This window comes from Pteropus vampyrus, unplaced genomic scaffold, assembly GCF_000151845.1.
Source record: "Pteropus vampyrus isolate Shadow unplaced genomic scaffold, Pvam_2.0 Scaffold1, whole genome shotgun sequence".
NCBI classification, from domain to species: Eukaryota; Metazoa; Chordata; class Mammalia; order Chiroptera; family Pteropodidae; genus Pteropus; species Pteropus vampyrus.
The window spans coordinates 31682229-31690607 of record NW_011888782.1 but is presented as its reverse complement, the minus strand read 5'-3'; the positions used below and the strand labels follow the sequence as shown (position 1 = coordinate 31690607).

The following is an 8379-nucleotide window of genomic DNA, read 5'->3' as shown; positions in this document are numbered from 1 at the left end:
AGACACATTTCAGCCGCAACAAAAAAAAGCTCGAAGTGAAGGGGTGGAAAATGATACTACAAGCAAATGACACCCAGAGAAAAGTGGGTGTAGCATACCAATATAAGATGAAATAGATTTCAAAATAAGAAGGTAATAAGAGGCAAAGATGGACATTTTATAATAATAAAGGGGACAATACATCAAGAAGACATAATACTTAATATAAATGTGCCCAACTTGAGATCGCTAAAATATATAAAGCAACTACGAACAGAACTAAAGGGAGAAACTGACAAAAATAAAGTTATAGTAGAGACCTAAGTACACTATCGACAACAATGGATTGTTTCCTCTAAACAGAAAATCCGTAAGGAAACATCAGCCTTAAATGACACAATAGACCAAATGGACATAATCGATACTTACAGAGCTTTCATCCCAGAACATCAGAATATATATTCTTCTCTAGTGCATAGGGAATATTCTTAAGGATAGAGCCTATGCTGGGGCACAAAACTAGCCTCAACAAATTTTAAAAGATTGAAATCATACCAAGCGTATTCTCCAACTACAATCTTTTGAAATTGCAAATCAATAGCAAAAATGAAAGCTGGAAAAACCACAAGTATATGGATATTAAACAACATACTACTAAGCAACAACTGGGTCAAAGAAGAAATAAGAGACCAAAGATACATAGAGACAAATGAGAATGACAATATGACATAAAAATTTGGAGGATGCAACAAAAGTGGTAATAAGGGAAGTTTATAGCATTACAGACCTACCTGAAGAAACAAATATCTCAAATAAACAACTAAACATTTCACCTTAAAGAACTAAAAAAAGAACAAATGAAGCCCAAAGTCAATAAAAAAAATAATAAAAATTAGAGAAGAATTAAACAAAAATGAGAACAAAAAGACCATAGAAAATATCAATGCAACAAAGAGATGATTCTTTGAAAAGATTAATAAACTTGACAAACCTCTGACTAGACTCACTAAAGAAAAAAGAGAAAAGACTCAAACAAAATCAGAAAGGAGAGATGTTACAACACACCACAGAAACAGAAAGGACTATACAGGATTACTATGAAAAGCTATTCACCACCAAATTTGATAATCTAGAAGAAATGGACAAGTTCTTAGAAATATATAACATTCCTAGACTGAATCACGAAGAATTATAAAATCTAAATAGACTGAACAGTAAAGATATTGAAACAATCATCAAAAACTTCCCTGAAAGTAAAAGTCCAGGACCAGATGGCTTCACCAGTAATTCTACCAAACATTCAAAGATTCAATACCTGTCCTTCTGAAACTCTTCCAAAAAATGGAATCAGAGGCAATACTTCCTAATTCATTTTATGAGGCTAACATTATCCCAATACTAAAACTTGGCTAAGGACAACACACAAAAAAAGAAAATATAGAACAATACCTCTAATGCATCCAGAAGCAAAAATTCTAAACAAAATACTAGCAAATTGAATACAACAGTAATATTAAAAAGATAATTCATCATGATAGGGTGGGGTTATTCCAGGGGCACAAAGATAGTTTAACATATGCAGATCAATTGTTGTGATATACCACATTAACAAAAGATAAAAATCATATGATTATGTCAGTAGATGCAAAAAAAGCATCTGACAAAATACAACATCCATTTATAATTAAAATAATAAAACGGGTATAGAAGGAAAGTACCTCAACATAATAAAGACCAAACATGACAAATCCTCAGCTCATATATTCAATGGCAAAAACTGAAAGCTTGTCCTCTAAGATAAGGAACAAGACAAGGATATCCACTCTCATCACTGTTATTTATTCAACATAGTACCGGAACTCCTAACCAGAGCGATCAGGCAAGAGAAAAAATAAAAGGCAAATTTTATTTTTTATTCCCAAATTGGGAATGAAGAAGTCAAATTGTCACTTTTTGCAAATGACATGATTCAATGTATAGAAAATCCTAAAGACTCCATCAAAAAACTATTAGAAACAATAAACAAATACAGTAAAGTTGGAGAATTCAAAAATCAATATACAAAGATCCATTGTATTCCTATATACTAACAATGAAATATAAAAAAGAAAAGAAGAAGACAATTCCATTTGCAATTGCAACAAAATGATTAGAATACCTAGGAATAAACTTAGCGAAGGATGTGAAGGACCTATACACTGAAAACTATAAGACATTGAAAGAAATTGAAGACACAAAGAAATGGAAAGATATTCTGTGTTTATGGATTGAAGAATTGACATAGTTAAAATGGTCACATTACCTAAAGCAATATACAGATTTGATGCAATCCTCATCAAAATCCCAATGGCATTTTTTCAAAGAAATAGAACAAAAATTCCTCAAATTTGTATGGAACTGCAAAAGACCCCAAATAACCAAAGCAATCTTGAGGAAAAAAAAGAACAAACCTGGAAGTATCAAACTCCCTGACTTAAAATTATTCTGCAAAGCTACGATAATCAAAACAGTATGGTATTGACAGAAAAACAGACACATGGGCCGCCAGTAGAACAGAATTGAAAGCCCAGAAATAAACCCACATGTATATGGGCAAGTAATTTTCCACAAAGGAGCCAAAAACATACAATGGAGGAAAGAAAGCTTCTTCACTAACTGTGCCAGGAAAATAGGAAAGCCACATGCAAAAGAATGAAACTAGACTGCTATCTGTCACTATACAAAAAAATTAACTCAAAATGAATCAAGACTTAAATATAAGATCTGAAACAATAAAATACATAGAAGAAAACATAGGTACTAAGCTTATGGACCTTGGTCTTAGAGAGGATTTATGAACTTGATACCGAAGGTAAGGGAAGTAAAAGAAAAAATACACAACTGAGACAACATCAAACTAAAAGCTTCTGCACAGCTAAAGAAACAATCAACAAAACAAAAAGGCAACCAATGGAATGAGAGAAGATATTTGCAAATGATACTCCCAATACGGGGGCTGAAATCCAAAATGTATAAAGAACTCATACAATTCAGCAACAACAAAAAGACAATCCTATTTAAAAAAGGGCAGAAGACCTGAACAGTCATGTTCCCCAAAAAGATATACAAATGGCCAACAGATCCATAAAAAGATGCTCAACTTCACTGTTATAAGGGAAATACAAATCAAAACCACCATGAGATACCTCCTCTTCACACATGTTGGAAGGGTTATCATCAACAAGACAAGAAATAACAAGTGTTGGAGCCCATGTAGAGAGAAAAGAACCCTCATACACTGCTAGTGGGAATGTAAATCAGTACAGCCACTATGGAAAACAGAATGGAGGTTCTTCGAAATTTAACAGAGCTACCTAATATGACCCAGCAATCCCTTTTTTGAATATTTACTTGAAAATTTTGAAAACATTTATTCATAAAGGTATATGTACCTCTGTGGTCATTGTAGCATTATACACAGTAGCCAAGACATGGAAATACCTAAATGTCCTTCAATGGATGACTGGATAAAGAAGATGTGGTACAAATTTACAGTGGAATACTACTCAGTCATAAAAAAGGATGATATACTGCCATTTACGACACCATGGATAAATCGTGAGAGTATCAGGCTAAGTGAAATAAGTCAGACAGAAAAAGACAAGAACCATATGATCTCATTCATATGTGGAATATGAAACAGAAAGCAACAAATAAGCAAACAAATAAACTCATAGACTCAGACAACAGAAGGGTGTTTACCAGCCAGGGAGAGGATGAGAGAGTATGAAAAGGTAAGGAGGTCAAATATGTAGTGATGGAGGAAGACTAACTTTGGGTGGTGAGCACACAATGCAATAAACAGATAATGTATCATAGATTTATACACTCGAAATTTACATAATGTTTTTAACCAATGTCCTCCTAATAAACTTTCTTAACCCATTTCCCATTTGCCCCAAGAATACTTGCCAGTGGCAGTTGTGGCTGCAGTGTTTACCCCAAGATACCTCACGGATTGCAGTCCTAACCTTATCCCCAATGTTTGCCATGAAATATCTCACTTTTATTATTTTCACATCGCTCTAGTATATCGATAGTCTTAGGAAGCAAATGATATCATTCTATTTATAGCATTCTATTTTTAGTAGTGGTATTTCCATTGACAAAATACAGTAATTTTCGATCACTGAAAATGTCAAATCCAAGAAAACGTAGCATTTCTACGCATGATGTTAACGTCATTCTCAAACAGTTGTTAGCTGAAGATTAATCTGATGGATACAATTTATGTATACATTTCTCTTATATTAGGATTAGAGACAAGTTCTGTTTAGAAATAACTCCAAAAACAGTTTTTATATTTTATGTTCATATTGAAAACCAGTCAGATTTTCTTCAGCCTCAAAGAGTGTGTTTATGTAAAATTAAATTAGCTGGCACTGAGCTGCATGTTTTTCTAAACAGGAAAAGGGTTAAAAATTATACTTTGTATAAAGGCAAAGCTAACTATTATATTTCTCTCCCCAGCCCCAAACAGATACAACAAATGCTAAGAGGTTAATGTGTACCCTTCTAAATTTTTCTCCTCAGAATAGAATTTTTTTTAAGAGAGTAAAAGGGTAAGAATAAGACTAAGAAATTCTAATACCTACTTGATCAGGGTCTGAAAGAAAGTGTGGGGGACAAAAGGAACATTAAGAAAATTGGCTAAATTTTTTCCAAAATTACAAATCAATGGATTCAAGCACCTAAATACATCAGAATAAGACTGAATGACAAAAACGTAGAAAAAAATCCTTAACAGCCAGAAAAGACAAATTACCTTCAAAGAGTAATCACACCAACAAGTGGCAGAATCAATGGATGCTAGGAGACATTGGAATGACATCTTGAATGAGCCGAAAGAAAATTACTGCTATTTAGAATTCTGTGCCAACAAAGAATATCCCTCAATAATGAAAAAAAATTCCAGAAAAAAATAAAAACTGAGAATTTACCGATAGCAAACCTGCAGTAGGAGAAGTTCTGAAGAATGTATTTTATACAGAAGAAAATATTTCCAGATGCAAGAAAGAATAAAGAGCAAGGAAGTGTTCAACATGTGGATAGTTCTTAGGAAACACTAATTGAATATATCTTGTGAGATTTTAACATATTTATATTTTTAAATCACACAAGATATTGTTATTTGTAAAATACACGACAATAGAATATCACTCTAGAAGAAAGGTGGTAGGAAGATCCTGAAGTGGTTGTATTGTCTGGGAAGAGAGTAAAGAATTAACATTAAACTTTCTTGAGTTAAGGACATGTTAAAATGTAAAGTAACCACTGAAAGAATAGAAACAGATATTTAACTTCCAAACTAGTAGAAGGAAAAGTAGAATGATTTTTTAAAAAATCACTTCAAAAGAAGGTAAATAAGGCCAGAAAAATAAAGAAAATAAAGGTCAAAAAGAAAATATAAGATGGTAAATTTAATTCAAATCATACCAGTAATTACATTACTTACAAATGAACTAAATGCTTCAGCTAAAAGACAAAAGTTATCAATTTGGATATTTTTTAAATCCAAATGTTTACAAATGACACACCTAAAACATAATCACTAGAGATGAAAAGGTCACTTCATACTAATAAAGGTTTAATTCACCAGAAAACTGACAATTTAAATTTCTATGTACCTAATAGCATGGCTTCAACATATAGAAAGCAAAATGTAATCGAACAACAAGGGAAAAATTATGCAATTGAAACAAAAGATTTTTAAAACATCTCTAACAAGCAAATAGTAAATCAATAGACAATTTAACTCTACAAATAAAAACTTAAGATAATAGACATGCACTAATAGAAACTGCACAGACTTTTAAGAATACATATTCTTTTCAAGCACATGAAGAATATTTCTAAAATTTACCTTTATCATTTTCAAAAGATTAAAATTACATAGTTTATTCTCTAACTAAAATACAATTAAGCTAGACATCAGTAATAAAAAGCTAACTAGAAATTCCATGTGTTTCAAATTTTAAGAGAATATTTCTAAATAGCCCATAGGTCAAAGGGGGAAAAAAATGAAACTGAGAAAATATTTTTAACTGAGTAATAATGAAAATACTACATTATCAATACTTACAGGATGCAACTAGAGCCTACAACTGTGTAAGGTGCACAAAAGATGTATATAAAGAAGATTAATAATTAATGTAAGTATCGATTTCATGAAATTAGAAAAAAACAACAAAATAAACCTTAAGAAAGTAGATGCAGGAACATACTAAAAGAATATAAATGAAAAAAACATAAAACAGAATAAAATAAAAAGTTCCTTGAAAACATTAATAAAATTGAAAACTTCTAGCAAGATTAAGCAAGCAAGAGGGAGAAAAAAAGAGAAAGAAAGAAAGAACAATTAACAAATATAAAAATGAAAAGAAAACCACTACAGATTCTGTGACCATTAGGATATTATGAATTTACAGACAATACATTTGAAAATTCAAAGGAAATAAACAAGTTGATACATAGAAAGATGCTCAACATAATTAATCATCGGGGACATGCAAATTAAAACCACAATGAAAGATCACCTCATACCTGTTAGAATGGCTATTATCAAGACAAAAAATGCTGGCTAGGATGTGGAGAAAAGAGAACATGTGTGTTTTTGGTGTGAACATAAATTGGTGCACCCACTATGGAAAACGGTATGGAGGTTCCTCAAAGTAAAAATAAAACTACCATATGATCCAGTAATCTACTTTTGGGTATTTATCCAAAGAACACAAAAACACTAATTTCAAACATTATTTAAAATAGCCAAAAAATGGAAACAATCTAAGTGTTCATCTCTAGATGAATAGATAAAGAAAATGTGATATACATATAGTAATATTATTCAGCCATGAAAAAAAAATCTTGCCATTTGCGACAACATGGATGAAACTTGAGGGTATTATGCTAACTGAAATAAGGTGGACATAGAAAGACAGGTATGCTCTCACTAATATGTGAAATCTTAAAGCAAAACAAAACCAAGCTCATAGTTACAGACAACAGATTGGTAGTTACCAGAGGTGGGGGGTGAGCAAAATGGGTGAAGGGAGTCAAAAGGTACAAACTTCCAGTTATAAAATACATAAATCATGAGTATGTGACATATGGCATGGTGACTATAGTTATTAATACCGTATTGCATATTTGAAAGTTACTAAAAGAGTAGATCTTAAAAGTGCTCACCACAAGAAATAAAATTTTGTAACTGTATGGTGGCAGATGTTAACTAGACTATTGTGATGAAGTTGAGCATCTTTTTATGGATCTGTTGTCCATTTGTATATAATTTCACAATATATACAAATAATGAATCATTAGTTGTACATCTGAAACTAATGATGTTATATGTCAATTATACTTCAATAAAAAAAAAAAAGAACTAGATCTGAAGTATCACTATAATCATTAAATCAATTCTTTAAAATCACCTAAAAAACTATCCCATGCTCAGATGGCTCCACTACTAAGTTTGCCAAACATTCAAAGTTCTAAAATAACACAAACTCTTGAGGAGAATAGAAAAAGGAATATTTTCTAACTCATCGTAGGAGAGAGAATAACCTTAATAACAAACCTGATGATGAACTATGAGGACAGAAAACAGCTCAATCTCATTTATGAACACAGATGAAAACTAATAAAATGTTAGCAAAGTGAATTACGAAAAGTTTGCTAAAACAGCTAGTTCAAGACATCAGAGAGAAACCAGTACAGCCACAACTCTAAAGGGCACGATTACAGTGAGAAGGAAGCTAAGTGAGGGAAGCCAGCCATTCTCTGCAACTTTCCTAAGGATATTGACCAACTTACTGCATGGGACCTAGAAGCCAAACAGAATGCAGTATCCTAGACTGCAGGCATTCTTTTAGAGTTGAAGAGACAAAAGTCAAAGTTCAAAGAACAAGAAAGTTAAGACTCGAGGGGACATGATCCCAGAGATAAGAGAAATGCAGAAAAGTGAGCCTGACATTCTGTTGGGCCTTCAGATTTAAAGCATTTACATAACCCTAAACTGCATCGGAACAGGATTTGTTCACGTCATGCAAGTAGTCACATTTGTTTTCAATTTAACTTTCAGTTCTGAAAGATACTGCCACTGTGTATAAAATTGGGGGTTGGGAGTTATCTTCTTTTAGTACTTTACATTTCTAGATCTATTGAAATTCTACTCATTATTTAAAATCCTCCTACAAAAAATAACTCAAGTCTGAATAATAAGAATAAGGCCTTTTTTTTTTTAATGAAATCAGGAATACCTTGATTCCAAAACTGGCAAGAGCATTACAAAAGGGGAAAATCATCACTGTTATAAACTTGGATGCAAAAATCCTTAATAAAATATTAGCAAAAGATGTGTGT

General features: G+C 32.0%; 1 protein-coding gene across 1 annotated transcript in view; it reads right to left on the bottom strand.

Moving 5' to 3' along the window:
- CFAP44 (cilia and flagella associated protein 44) overlaps positions 1–8379 on the bottom strand; it is a 122986-nt gene that overhangs the window by 73974 nt on the left and 40633 nt on the right. The gene's annotated exons all lie outside the window — the stretch shown is intronic.